At 41.8% G+C, this 15,814-nt stretch overlaps 1 protein-coding gene across 2 annotated transcripts in view; it reads right to left on the reverse strand.

The window, feature by feature from the left end:
• Window positions 1–15,814, reverse strand: part of FBXW8 (F-box and WD repeat domain containing 8) — a 169,566-nt gene that overhangs the window by 142,321 nt on the left and 11,431 nt on the right. The gene's annotated exons all lie outside the window — the stretch shown is intronic.

Consider the following 15,814-nt stretch of genomic DNA (forward strand, 5'->3'; position numbering starts at 1 on the left):
GAATACAACGGCTACCGCGCCCTAAATTCCTTGCACCTACCACCCCAAGGGATGTGCTGACGCGGGTTCACTATTTTACAACAAAAGAAAAGATCATGAGAACAGCAAGAAACCCTAATGCAATACCAGGAGAATTCACAGGTATACAACTATTCACGGATCTATCAGCAACGACGCTGGCGAAACGTAAAGAGTTTGCGCTTATCACTAAAACTCTGCGGGATGCAGGACTTCCATACAAATGGGGCTACCCCACCGCCTCATAATCAGGAGAAATGGAGTGGAACACCAAGTCCGCACAGAACAAGAAGGAGTCCATCTTCTCAACGATTGGAATCTTCACATCCCCACCCAAGACAAAGACACCGGAGCGGAGACCCGCCGTAAATCATCAACAATGGTGTCTAAGGACTGGATTACAGTTTCTGGCTATAAGTGAAGGACAGTTCAACAGACAGCCCAGCGCCGAAATGCCGGACTCTTTGACCCATCAACTGATGATACGTGAGCATACCTCACTACGTATTTGCAGTTAATACGTATGGGAAATGTTTTGCTATAAGTTATGTTCGCTTTTAATTATTTTACAAAATGTTGATGTAATGTAATCTGTTTCAATGGCTAGACCACGTCTGCGACCGCAAAGGTCACGAGAAGACAGGGTCATTTATTCACCCTAATATCCTCCCATCACTTAGGCTCAATAGGGCCGTTCAATTACTACCTGACGACAGACACTTTAGATCTGTACGTCCTCATGTATATAGTTGCCTCCGGGCATCCGATCCACCTAAACTCTTCCCCTGTTCCCCAACACCCTCAGAGGTATCTGAAAGTAACTATAGACAGCTACGTCTACCCATCTTTCACACAAACTGAATACAACAACTATCTATATCACTCACACCACTCTATGACAAAGAATAACAAATGCTACAACGCTATGCTAAAATTTAAAACCCAGATACAACATAATTTCAGGGATTTATCACAACTAGTAGAGACAACACGTGATGCACTTGAAAGCAAACGAAACAAGCATGCACAAACACACTCCAATATAGACCACTGGTGGCCGATACCGAAGTCTACAGATTAGCAATCAATGCCTAGCAGACACTGTTACACACCAGTAATGACGCTAAACATAATGTCGCTTAATGCGAAAGGTCTTAACTCCCCTCACAAACGGAGACTTGCTCTGGCTGAAGCCACTAAGATGAAAGCCCAATTGCATTTTTTCAAGAAACTCATTTTCTCAAGACTAACATGCCTAAATTCACCTCGAGACAATTCCCCATAGGCTTCCACGCAGGGTATGCTAAGAAAAAGAGAGGTGTATCTATACTGATTAACAAAAGTGTCTCATTTAAACTCCATAAGAAAATAGAGGACAAAGAGGGCAGATTTCTCCTGATACAATGCACTTTAAATAACGACCCCTACACACTATTGAATGTGTACGGTCCGCATGACAATCAAAACGACTTCATCGCCAAAATAATAACCCTGGCCAATAAATATACATGGGGCAATTTGATCATAGGGGGAGACACCAACTTCATCCTCGACGGCGCTATAGACATAACCTCCACTCACACTGTGATCCACACAACATCTCAAAAACGCACTCACATAGCAAACCAAATTCGACAGACGATACACAACGCAGGTCTGTTAGATATATGGAGAATATTGCACCCATCAGTCCATAATTCATACTCCAGTATAGACAGATTTTTAATACCCACCGCTTTGACCCGTAAAATACATACTACCCAGATAGGGTTAATAACATGGTCGGACCATGCTCCGATATTACTCACACTTCATAAACATTTCCCAAATACGGGTCAAAGCACATGGAGAATCAATGAATCTTTATTGAGAGACCCCCACATAGTTCATGATATTAAAGAGGACATCCGCGCCTTTTTTGAGATCAACGACACAGGAGACACCTCTATTGAAACTCTATGGCAAGCACATAAAGCCGTGATTAGAGGGAGCATGATTAAACATGCCAGTTATAAGAAAAGACAAAGAACTGCAAAGTACAACGACCATTTCAAACAGATAACAGATCTAACCCATGCAAACAAACAGAGCCCTTCCCAGATACAATGCGAAAATCTCAGAACATTACCAACTCAACTAAGAGAAATAGAGACAGAAAAAAACAATTACATTTTACACAAGTATAAACATAGATTTTTTGCACATGGTAACAAGTCAGGTGCAGTACTTGCATCAAAACTTAAAGCACGCATGCCCAACTCCAAAATAGCCTACCTCCTCTCCGCTGACAAACAAAAAATACTACACCCGCAACACATCGTAGACGAATTTGCCCGTTATTACAGTACATTATATAACCTCAAAGAGGCCAGAAATACACATGTACCAGCCCCTACTCAGATCCAAGATTTTCTAGCAAACGTCAATCTACCTAAACGCAAAGAGACGGAAATAGAACAGATCACTAGCAAAATAAGAAAGACATAAGTGGCCACAGTAATAACTAAACTGCCTTTAAATAAATCCCCGGGGCCTGATGGCTTCACAAACTTATACTACAGACATTCTCAGAGGCAGTAACACCGCACCTGACATCTTATAAATCACTGTTTCTCCACAGGCAATATGCCGAAAGATATGCTACAAGCGCATATATCTACACTACCAAAACCAGGCAAATCTGCTGACATGTGCCAAAACTTTAGACACATATCCCTACTGAGCTGTGATACAAAGATATATGCCAAAATACTAGCGGAAAGGTTAAAGGAGATACTGATGCGCATAGTACATAATGACCAATCAGGTTTTATTAAACAGAGACAAGGGTCAGACAATACCAGAAAAATACTTAATATCCTGGCTCACATGGAGTCCCACCAAATGCAAGGTCTTCTCCTGGCGCTGGACGCGGAGAAGGCCTTCGACAGATTAAATTGGCAATATATGGAACAGGTACTGCTTAAATTTGGATTTCCAACGGCTTTTATTAAAGGGGTCATTGCACTGTACACGAAACCCTCAGCCAGGGTTACAAATGTGGGCTTCGTATCGAGCCCATTCTCCATCAAAAACGGGACGCGGCAAGGCTGCCCACTTTCACCCTTGTTATTTGTACTCTCCCTCGAACCCCTAGCACATATAATCAGACACCAAGCAGACATCAAGGGAATACAGATAGGAGTCACTAACTTCAAGTTAGCTATATTTGCAGATGACATTTTCATAACCTTATCAGACCCAGACAAATCCCTACCATCTCTCCTAGAGGTCCTCAACGAATATAGCAAGATATCATATTACAAACTTAATCAACTAAAAACCCAAGCGCTGCCGATCAGACTAAAGACGACGGTAGTGCAATCACTTAAAAATAAACATGCCTTTGACTGGAGAAATACCCATATAACATACTTAGGGGTGAAAATCGCAACTACAATCAGAGGAATTAGCACACTCAACTTTTCCCCACTCCTACAAATCTGTAAACAGCTACTGCATAAGTGGAAAGATGTATTATTGACATGGCTTGGGAGGATTAATGCTGTGAAAATGGTGATCCTTCCCAAGCTCCTATACATGTTTAGAATGCTCCCTCTCCCCTTGTCCATTTCATTGGGCAAGCAAATCTAAAATCTTATATCTACCTATGTTTGGGAAAACAAGAAACCACGCCTCCTGAGTACACTTCTCCAGACACCAGTGAGTAGGGGAGGGACAGGCCTCCCTAATATTATACATTATCATAAAGCTGCAATATTAGAAACAGCAATCAAACTTCACGCTCCCAAATTGACATTCCAATGGGTAGACATAGAAAACGAATACTATCTAAACAACTCAGTGGTGGACCACATGTGGACGCCCAAACACCTCAGGGGAAAAAACACCCCGCTGCTTCCCACGTCCAAGCTCACAGGCCAAATATGGGACTACCTTCATAAACAGCACACAAATACTACAAAGTTCTCTCCATGGGCACCCATAACTACACTGAACTCCATATCCCCGTGGTTATCCCTACACAAATGGAGGGAAAAAGGCATCACCCACATTACTGACATATGTACACAGGGGACCATAATGCCTTTCCCTGAACTACAACTCAAATACACCCTACCATCCAACTTCATATTCCCATATCTCCAGCTCAAGAGTATTATCACAGAAATGGTACAAACTCCGATTCAGCACACACCTGTACCAAACCTTGACCTTATCGCATTATACAATAGATGCCAGAAAGCACCGGTTATAGCTAAGGCTTTATCCCTAGGATACGCCGCTATAAGGCATTACCCACTACCGCTAGAATTTGCTTTTACATCTCAATGGAACAAAGAAGGTCACTCAACAATTACTGATAACCAATGGCTAAAATCACTTGGGGCACTAAAAGGCATAACCTCATGCTATACACACATAGAGGCGCTCAAGAAACTTGTGTACCGATGGTACCTCACCCCAGATAAATTGAGTAAAATCTACCCGACAACCCCAAACACTTGTTGGAGGTGTAACAAAGCTAAAGGCACCATGAGTCATATTTGGTGGGACTGCCCAATTATCACACCACTATGGACGGAAATCCAGCACCTAGGCAACTCAATGGGAATTGTAAGAGGAGCACTCACACCTGCAATTAGTCTTTTCCTACATTACCGACCCAAACTCCTCTACAAGATAAACAACTGCTAATACTGGTAGTACTAGTGACACGTAATCTTATAACGTGTCATTGGAAACAAAAGGTCTGTCCAACACAGACGCTGTTATATCACAAAATACAACAATATCTCCAATACGAGATGCTACCCACATCCACCCCCAAACATAGAGACATCACTCATAATAATTGCCAACGTTGGTGCGATTACACGGCAAAAATCACACACCCACCATAGCCAACTCTGCACGAATTGACGACTTTGCACAAGCAGAGGACTACACAGCTGTACACAATATACGGGCTAGAGACGGGAAATGAGCAAAAATGTAAAAAAAACTGTGAAGATGAAACATGATAGGTTTGTAAATAATGAAATGTTACTGTCTAGAGAACCAAATTATATCTGCATACCTTTTGTGTACCCCACCCCTTCTTTCCTTCTGTACCCCCTCATAAGGTTCATTTAAAAACTCAATAAAACACGAATTTGAAAAAAAAAAAAAAGTATATTAAGATTTGCCCCTTCCCTACACCCGGTACAATAGTTAACTTACCTGTAACCTTTCAGTGGCAAAGAACAGAGATTATAGCAATGACTGACAGACAGCAAAGTTGCAGGATAAAGAAATCTGGCTTTCTACATTTAAGATCATTTTCAAATTTCACAAACACATATTGGTTAAATATAGGTATTATAAACATAATATTAAAAATCCTGAGATGTGACAGTTCTCCTTTAATAAATGTTAATATACGTTTTATTCGATTGGAAGAATGGGTCACTGAGCACATTTTAAAACTGAAGAATGTGTCACTACCTTACATATATGCAAAATATGAATTTAAAATCAGTATAAGTCAATGCCTGTAATGTCAGCACAACAGATTTTGACAAATACAATAAAGTAAAGGATATTTTGACTTTTTTTCCTAAGTTGTAAAAATATATGCAAGACTGTAACGTTAAAAAAAAACAACAACTTTTTAGCTACATGACATACGTGTATTGAACCATTCTACCAGCAAGGCATACTGCTTAAATACATATAAGGCATCAAAAGAAAAACATTAGGGAGGCAATGTCTGCATAATGATTTTTTTTTTATTGTTAATATTGTCCATCCTTACCAGAGAATAGTCTCTAAGAAGGACAACAATGTGTTCAGCATTTATTCATGTTACTATAAATGTCACCATCATAAAAGAGACAATTACATTTTTTTTCTTGCTCATATCTTTTATGGATTTTCAATCAAAGAAAAAAGCCACTGGGAAAAATCTACTTGGTAACCATTATCTAATCCTTCCGAGAAGCTGAAAGAAAATCAGCCTGTGCAAAACAGTTAACCAGCAAAAATATCCTGATGTGTCTTAGTTATAACTTAATGTTCAAGAATTGGCAGCAAAATACCCTATAACTGCTTGAAAGAGTGAGCCTCAGCTGTATGAATCCTCTAATAAAAACCTCTCAAACATTTTAGTGTGCATAGTGTATTTAAAAAAAAATAAATAAATAATAATACAAAAAAAAAAATCTACTGGCATGCTGTCAACGTTATCAGCAAAGTTTCAGGTTCAGATGAGGTTTTCCAGGAATAGAATCAATTCAGTGACAATGTGTCCTTTGTTAGAACGGTTTAAAATCAGAAGAAAAATAAGTACATTTAAAAATCCAACCACTTTGCAGGTTTTTTTATTTTTTTATTCAAGATGGTATTGGTTGTTTGTAAATATTTTTTAATATTATTGTAACCATCTTCATGCACAAGCTCCATATAGACCAGTAAGTTTATTGCTTAGACTATTTTTCAAATGCATATTAGGCGGATAGATACTAGCTGAATATATATTTATAATATCTTTATAATGTCCCATTTCAATATGCAAATGTATTCATTAACAGATATTTTAAAATAAGATAATAAGCCACCCTATGCCAATTTCTGGTGTACAGCAAACCTTGAGCAAATTATCCCAAGTATCAGAGAAGCAAATCATTATTTCTTTCACTGCAGAGGGATAATGAATTTAGAGCGGCGATTCACATAGAAACACTGCTCCAGTACTTACCGTATATACTAGAGTATAAGCCGACCCGAATATAAGCCGAGGGCCCTAATTTTACCCAAAAAAACTGGGAAACTTATTGACTCGAGTATAAGACTAGGGTGGGAAATGTAGCAGCTACTGGTAAATTTCTAAATAAAATTAGATCCTAAAAAAATTATATTAATTGAATATTTATTTACAGTGTGTGTATATAATGAATGCAGTGCGTGTGTGTATGAGTGCAGTGCGTGTGTGTGTATGAGTGCAGTGCGTGTGTGTGTATGAGTGCAGTGCGTGTGTGTGTATGAGTGCAGTGCGTGTGTGTGTATGAGTGCAGTGCGTGTGTGTGTATGAGTGCAGTGCGTGTGTGTGTATGAGTGCAGTGCGTGTGTGTGTATGAGTGCAGTGCGTGTGTGTGTATGAGTGCAGTGCGTGTGTGTGTATGAGTGCAGTGCGTGTGTGTGTATGAGTGCAGTGCGTGTGTGTGTATGAGTGCAGTGCGTGTGTGTGTATGAGTGCAGTGCGTGTGTGTGTATGAGTGCAGTGCGTGTGTGTGTATGAGTGCAGTGCGTGTGTGTGTATGAGTGCAGTGCGTGTGTGTGTATGAGTGCAGTGCGTGTGTGTGTATGAGTGCAGTGCGTGTGTGTGTATGAGTGCAGTGCGTGTGTGTGTATGAGTGCAGTGCGTGTGTGTGTATGAGTGCAGTGCGTGTGTGTGTATGAGTGCAGTGCGTGTGTGTGTATGAGTGCAGTGCGTGTGTGTGTATGAGTGCAGTGCGTGTGTGTGTATGAGTGCAGTGCGTGTGTGTGTATGAGTGCAGTGCGTGTGTGTGTATGAGTGCAGTGCGTGTGTGTGTATGAGTGCAGTGCGTGTGTGTGTATGAGTGCAGTGCGTGTGTGTGTATGAGTGCAGTGCGTGTGTGTGTATGAGTGCAGTGCGTGTGTGTGTATGAGTGCAGTGCGTGTGTGTGTATGAGTGCAGTGCGTGTGTGTGTATGAGTGCAGTGCGTGTGTGTGTATGAGTGCAGTGCGTGTGTGTGTATGAGTGCAGTGCGTGTGTGTGTATGCGTGCAGTGCGTGTGTGTGTATGCGTGCAGTGCGTGTGTGTGTATGCGTGCAGTGCGTGTGTGTATGCGTGCAGTGCGTGTGTGTATGCGTGCAGTGCGTGTGTGTATGCGTGCAGTGCGTGTGTGTGTATGCGTGCAGTGCGTGTGTGTGTATGCGTGCAGTGCGTGTGTGTGTATGCGTGCAGTGCGTGTGTGTATATGCGTGCAGTGCGTGTGTGTATATGCGTGCAGTGCGTGTGTGTATATGCGTGCAGTGCGTGTGTGTATATGCGTGCAGTGCGTGTGTGTGTGTATGAGTGCAGTGCGTGTGTGTGTGTATGAGTGCAGTGTGTGTGTGTGTATGAGTGCAGTGTGTGTGTGTGTGTATGAGTGCAGTGTGTGTGTGTGTATGAGTGCAGTGTGTGTGTGTATGAGTGCAGTGTGTGTGTGTATGAGTGCAGTGTGTGTGTGTATGAGTGCAGTGTGTGTGTGTGTATGAGTGCAGTGTGTGTGTGTGTATGAGTGCAGTGTGTGTGTGTGTATGAGTGCAGTGTGTGTGTGTATGAGTGCAGTGTGTGTGTATGAGTGCAGTGTGTGTGTATGAGTGCAGTGTGTGTATGAGTGCAGTGTGTGTATGAGTGCAGTGTGTGTGTATGAGTGCAGTGTGTGTGTATGAGTGCAGTGTGTGTGTATGAGTGCAGTGTATGTGTATGAGTGCAGTGTGTGTATGAGTGCAGTGTGTGTATGAGTGCAGTGTGTGTGTATGAGTGCAGTGTGTGTGTATGAGTGCAGTGTGTGTGTGTGTGTGTATGAGTGCAGTGTGTGTGCAGTGTGTGTGTGTGTATGTGTATGAGTGCAGTGTGTGTGTATGTGTATGAGTGCAGTGTGTGTGTATGTGTATGAGTGCAGTGTGTGTGTATGAGTGCAGTGTGTGTGTATGAGTGCAGTGTGTGTGTATGAGTGCAGTGTGTGTGTATGAGTGCAGTGTGTGTGTATGAGTGCAGTGTGTGTGTATGAGTGCAGTGTGTGTGTATGAGTGCAGTGTGTGTGTGTGTGTGTATGAGTGCAGTGTGTGTGTGTATGAGTTCAGTGAGTGTATGACTGCAGTGTGTGTGTGTGTGTGTGTGTGTGTGTATGCGTGCAGTGCGTGTGTGTGTATGCGTGCAGTGCGTGTGTGTGTATGCGTGCAGTGCGTGTGTGTATATGCGTGCAGTGCGTGTGTGTATATGCGTGCAGTGCGTGTGTGTATATGCGTGCAGTGCGTGTGTGTATATGCGTGCAGTGCGTGTGTGTGTGTATGAGTGCAGTGCGTGTGTGTGTGTATGAGTGCAGTGTGTGTGTGTGTATGAGTGCAGTGTGTGTGTGTGTGTATGAGTGCAGTGTGTGTGTGTGTATGAGTGCAGTGTGTGTGTGTATGAGTGCAGTGTGTGTGTGTATGAGTGCAGTGTGTGTGTGTATGAGTGCAGTGTGTGTGTGTGTATGAGTGCAGTGTGTGTGTGTGTATGAGTGCAGTGTGTGTGTGTGTATGAGTGCAGTGTGTGTGTGTGTATGAGTGCAGTGTGTGTGTGTATGAGTGCAGTGTGTGTGTATGAGTGCAGTGTGTGTGTATGAGTGCAGTGTGTGTATGAGTGCAGTGTGTGTATGAGTGCAGTGTGTGTGTATGAGTGCAGTGTGTGTGTATGAGTGCAGTGTGTGTGTATGAGTGCAGTGTATGTGTATGAGTGCAGTGTGTGTATGAGTGCAGTGTGTGTATGAGTGCAGTGTGTGTGTATGAGTGCAGTGTGTGTGTATGAGTGCAGTGTGTGTGTGTGTGTGTATGAGTGCAGTGTGTGTGCAGTGTGTGTGTGTGTATGTGTATGAGTGCAGTGTGTGTGTATGTGTATGAGTGCAGTGTGTGTGTATGTGTATGAGTGCAGTGTGTGTGTATGAGTGCAGTGTGTGTGTATGAGTGCAGTGTGTGTGTATGAGTGCAGTGTGTGTGTATGAGTGCAGTGTGTGTGTATGAGTGCAGTGTGTGTGTATGAGTGCAGTGTGTGTGTATGAGTGCAGTGTGTGTATGAGTACAGTGTGTGTGTGTGTGTGTATGAGTGCAGTGTGTGTGTGTATGAGTTCAGTGAGTGTATGACTGCAGTGTGTGTGTGTGTGTGTGTGTGTGTGTGTGAGTGCAGTGTGTATGTATGAATGCAGTGTGTGATGCAGAGTGTGTCGCAGAGCCTTGGTGGGGGGTGGGCATTTTTTATATTTTTTTTATCTTTATAATGTCCCATTTCAATATGCAAATGTATTCATTAACAGATATTTTAAAATAAGATAATAAGCCACCCTATGCCAATTTCTGGTGTACAGCAAACCTTGAGCAAATTATCCCAAGTATCAGAGAAGCAAATCATTATTTCTTTCACTGCAGAGGGATAATGAATATAGAGCGGCGATTCACATAGAAACACTGCTCCAGTACTTACCGTATATACTCAAGTATAAGCCGACCCGAATATAAGCCGAGGGCCCTAATTTTACCCAAAAAAACTGGGAAACTTATTGACTCGAGTATAAGACTAGGGTGGGAAATGTAGCAGCTACTGGTAAATTTCTAAATAAAATTAGATCCTAAAAAAATTATATTAATTGAATATTTATTTACAGTGTGTGTATATAATGAATGCAGTGTGCGTGTGTATGAGTGCAGTGCGTGTATGAGTGCAGTGCGTGTATGAGTGCAGTGCGTGTGTGTATGAGTGCAGTGCGTGTGTGTATGAGTGCAGTGCGTGTGTGTATGAGTGCAGTGCGTGTGTGTATGAGTGCAGTGCGTGTGTGTATGAGTGCAGTGCGTGTGTGTATGAGTGCAGTGCGTGCGTGTATGAGTGCAGTGCGTGCGTGTGTGTATGAGTGCAGTGCGTGCGTGTGTGTATGAGTGCAGTGCGTGCGTGTGTGTATGAGTGCAGTGCGTGCGTGTGTGTATGAGTGCAGTGCGTGCGTGTGTGTATGAGTGCAGTGCGTGCGTGTGTGTATGAGTGCAGTGCGTGCGTGTGTGTATGAGTGCAGTGCGTGTGTGTATGAGTGCAGTGTGTGTGTATGAGTGCAGTGTGTGTGTATGCGTGCAGTGCGTGTGTATGCGTGCAGTGCGTGTGTATGTATGCGTGCAGTGCGTGTGTATGTATGCGTGCAGTGCGTGTGTATGTATGAGTGCAGTGCGTGTGTATGTATGAGTGCAGTGCGTGTGTATGTATGAGTGCAGTGCGTGTGTATGTATGAGTGCAGTGTGTGTGTGTATGAGTGCAGTGTGTGTGTGTGTATGAGTGCAGTGTGTGTGTGTGTATGAGTGCAGTGTGTGTGTGTGTATGAGTGCAGTGTGTGTGTATGAGTGCAGTGTGTGTGTATGAGTGCAGTGTGTGTGTATGAGTGCAGTGTGTGTGTATGAGTGCAGTGTGTGTGTGTGTATGAGTGCAGTGTGTGTGTGTGTATGAGTGCAGTGTGTGTGTATGAGTGCAGTGTGTGTGTGTATGAGTGCAGTGTGTGTGTATGAGTGCAGTGTGTGTGTATGAGTGCAGTGTGTGTGTGTATGAGTGCAGTGTGTGTGTGTGTATGAGTGCAGTGTGTGTGTGTGTATGAGTGCAGTGTGTGTGTGTATGAGTGCAGTGTGTGTGTATGAGTGCAGTGTGTGTGTATGAGTGCAGTGTGTGTATGAGTGCAGTGTGTGTGTGTGTGTATGAGTGCAGTGTGTGTGTGTGTGTATGCAGTGTGTGTATGAGTGCAGTGTGTGTGTGTATGAGTGCAGTGTGTGTGTATGAGTGCAGTGTGTGTGTATGAGTGCAGTGTGTGTGTGTATGAGTGCAGTGTGTGTATGTGTATGAGTTCAGTGAGTGTATGACTGCAGTGTGTATGTATGAATGCAGTGTGTGATGCAGAGTGTGTCGCAGAGCCTTGGTGGGGGGTGGGCATTTTTAATATATTTTTTATCATTATTATTGTAATTTTTTTTTGTTATATTATTTATTTATTTATTTTTTTTCGTCCCCCCTCCCTGCTTGATACATGGCAGGGAGGGGGGGGTAGGGTCTCCTTCCCTGGTGGTCCAGTGGATGGGCACTGTGTAGGAGGGGGCTGGCAGAGAGCACTTACCTCTCCTGCAGCTCCCTCCTCCTCCGCGCCGGTCCGTGCAGCTCTTCTGTCAGCTCACACTGTAAGTCTCGCGAGAGCCGCACTATGACCCCGCGGCTCTCGCGAGACTTACACTGGGAGCTGACAGAGGTGCTGAACGGACCGCCGCGGAGGAGGGAGCTGACAGGAGCTGCAGGAGAGGTAAGTATAAATTGCCATAATACAGACAGTGACTCGAGTATAAGCCGAGTTGGGGTTTTTCAGCACAAAAAATGTGCTTATACTCGAGTATATACGGTACCTGTTTCTTTTGTCTTATGTCAACGGCTGACTAAATGCACTGCATTACAGGGGCATCTCCACAGAGCACATACACACACAGAGGCAAAACAAAGAATGGAGACCCTTAAATGAAACTATTCTAGCGCCCTGCCCTCAATAATTAAATCAGGTGAGAATGAGAAAGCAGGGAGAAGGTCACTGGAAACGACTGAGGTTGATCTGGAAAGCCATGAGAAACTGCACACAAATCAGAAGTGCTCTCTTTATGCATTCTGTATGAAGGATAGTTTAATTTCTGATCCCCGTTGAGCATGTTCAGAGTTTGATAGAGCTATATTAGACTCTATTGTGGTCTAAGAGGATAATGCCATATGATATTTCTGTCAAACATCATTTAGTGTCCTAATATAAATGGGCATTATTCAAATGGATATTTGAAAGCAATGCATCAATTAGATTAGGGTTGCCTTTATCAAGTTTGTATACAATATCAAAACCAATATAAAAACACATTTAAACAGGAAAATAATAAATCAGTTAAAACATCAGTGCCTACCCAGTGGGAGTACTGTTGATTTTTCTATATTTTTATTTGATATTTCTTCTTCTATAAAAATTTAAATATTGAGAAACTCATATAACCTTTTCTACAGTATATGTAGCATGTTCATATGATTGCAAAAGCCTCTAGAGTTAGCACTATGCTGGGGAAGAAGGAAAGAGAATTTGTTAGTATTAAAGATGTGAACTTGAATTATAAGAAAAATAATAATTGCAAACATTCTGTATGGACAGATGGTGAAAGAACGTTGTCATTACATTACAGCAACTCAGTATGCTCCCATCTCACTAGGCTTATTTTGCCTGAAGGAAACTGTCATACCTGTTTCAGCACCTTAACCCTTCACAGAAAATGCTAAAAGCAGCTTGCTGGAAAAAAAGGATTTCTACAAGTTTCAGCAAAAATCATGCCGCAGCTAAGCACCAGGGAAGAAAAGAAGAAAGGAAGCGTAAATGGAAAAAGGATGCAAGTTTGTTGGGTGTGAGGACCGAAGTGTGATTAAGCTTGAAAAGAAGCCCTGCCATCTCTCCGCTTTGCTGTTTTTTGAGAGTGAAATTTGGCGAGATCCCTAACTAAGCAGGCAGGTCCCCTCCAAGGCCACTGCTATAATTTCCTATGCCAACTCCTTAAAACTGGCCCAGTCCTCCTGAGCTCCCAAGGCCCCATTCGTCTGAAATCTCTTGCAGTAAACACTCGAAAAGCAGCAGGGCATTCAACGGAACAGAAGCGCTTTCTGCTCCCGGTGAATATTAAAAAGAATGGGCATGCAATTTGTTTGTACTTGTCTGTCATGTTGCTAAATTATTGTGTTATTGCATAAAAAGCACTATTAAGTTTATTATTCTGCTTCAATCTGCATTAATGGTACGACCAGGAAAGTTATTTATTGGCGTTTTGATACCTGCATGCACAATGGGTAGTTATACTCACTCACCTCCACCCTGGAGCAGTAATAAATTACTTATTAGCCTATTCAGATTTTACTGTATTGTAATTTTCTAAATTGTGTGCTATTGGTGATATATACATTAACATTAAGCAACAGATTGACCACATAAAACAATCCCAGGGCTATACTAGGCTTCACATAGGATTCAATGAAGCTGATAGTACAACAGCACGTCCAATTACAAAGATTGCTCCTGTAGCAATATCAGCTATGCTCAAAATAATCAGCAAATGTGAGAGAAACAAATCAGGGCACATAGTAAAAAGAGACACAACATAAAAACAAAGACATGGTTTACTAGCATGCTTTAGTGCCTGAAATAATTAAGAGGTTGAAGGTTTGTAAAGATAAAGATCCATTAGAATTGGGACACACACCAAATGCTATTAAATGCTTAATGTTAAAGGGACAACCGCCATAATTATTATCTGGTTATCTAAACACGTTACAAACACACAGATCTATGACCTTTTTAGTAGCTAAACAGTTCAAAAGTGCAGAGCAGTAAAAGTAAAAAGGGCAGGTAAAATACAGTGTAGTAAATTTAAAAATATTGGAATAATAGAAGATAAAAGACACCCAATTACATATGGGAACTACAAATAATTTTAAAATTAAAAAGGGGGAAAAAATTACCAAACACATATATTCACTTTTTCAACCATGGTTCTGTCAACTATACATACTTACAAATATAGCGAAGCTACTTACAAGTTGTACTTTGGGTGTTGAACAGAGTAAACAAATAAAAACATTGGAAAATATTTCTCTAGTGGCACGTGGAGCAAAACGTCTTCCAAAAAATGTAAACCTCCTTTAAACCACCCTGACATCAACCCACAACTCTCGTAATATTTAGCCACTATATGCATAACCTGGAGATGGCTAACCAAGGGGAGATTTTATTAAGTGCTACCTGAGAGAAAAGTCCACAAATACTACCGACGAAATACACATGGAAACAGGTGTTTTTGAAGTACATTTCCCATAAAGGACTGATGCATCCAAGAACACCTAGGTACCAATTTATAAGACAACAACAAAATGATTCACTAACACTCAAATAGTGGTTGTGAATGTGAGTATAGACAACACATCTCCACTAGTGAGTATCATTTCCACAAGTGCAAAGACAGGTAGTTAAAAAAAAAAAGTTTTTTTCTGTTCATTGACCACAGAAGGATAAAGCAGGCATGAAGAATTCAAACCTGTAATAATTGCCTTGTACACAAACCTCAACAAAGGGGCTCAAAAGCACAATTTATTTTTAAACCAACATTTTAATGCCGTATAATTATTAGTTTGCACTTGTGGTGGCAGATTACAATGTACAGCTGAAAATGTACAGCCAAACTACTTCAAAATGACACTCTCTATGATCATAACCATAACTAGCATGCTCTAGTGGATTTGGTGCCGGAGAGCCCTGGCACCAGTCCATTGTAAGTAGTCAACCGGTTTTAGAACAGTTTGACTCTTTACCTGGGGGCCGCTGGGTGTCGCTCCCCTCCTCAGAGAGCATCCAACTCTCTGTTAAAAATAGTGCAGGTAGAAGGCGATGCCACGCAGAGTCCAGGTTAGAAGTCAAACTTCTCCACAATGGTGGGGGGGTGGGAAGGAGTGTGCAACAGGGCACTTATGGCACCTTAATCACTACAGCACAGTGCTTATGGTGTTTGGAGTGTTATTTTAATATAGAATTTATTTTTTCCCCTTTATTGAAATAAATATGCATTTCTGAGACCTAAAAAAAATACAATCAAATGTAGAAATCTACACTGCTGTGTTTTACTCTATCCTGGAAGTTAGTGTGTCAATCTTCGCTTCCTGCCAATCACTGTAAGCTCTGCCATTGAACAAAGTAGTGAAAGGAGAAACAGGAACAGGGAGATTTACCAAAGTGTGGTCCTCTGAAAAAATGGTGCAAAGTACAAAAGCAGTGTAATTTCCATGGAAATCAATCAAGTGAGTTGCACATTCCATTGGTGATCCCTGCCTTTTACATCAATTTTCTGATGTCATTTGCTTAATCTTGAATATACACTTACATTAAAACAGATTATCACACCAAAAAAGGTTAACAATTTCTAGGCAACTTTCAATACTAAAAAGTTAAACTAAACTATTATCCTACATTGAGGT

Source organism: Pelobates fuscus, chromosome 5 (assembly GCF_036172605.1).
Source record: "Pelobates fuscus isolate aPelFus1 chromosome 5, aPelFus1.pri, whole genome shotgun sequence".
Taxonomy (NCBI): domain Eukaryota; kingdom Metazoa; phylum Chordata; class Amphibia; order Anura; family Pelobatidae; genus Pelobates; species Pelobates fuscus.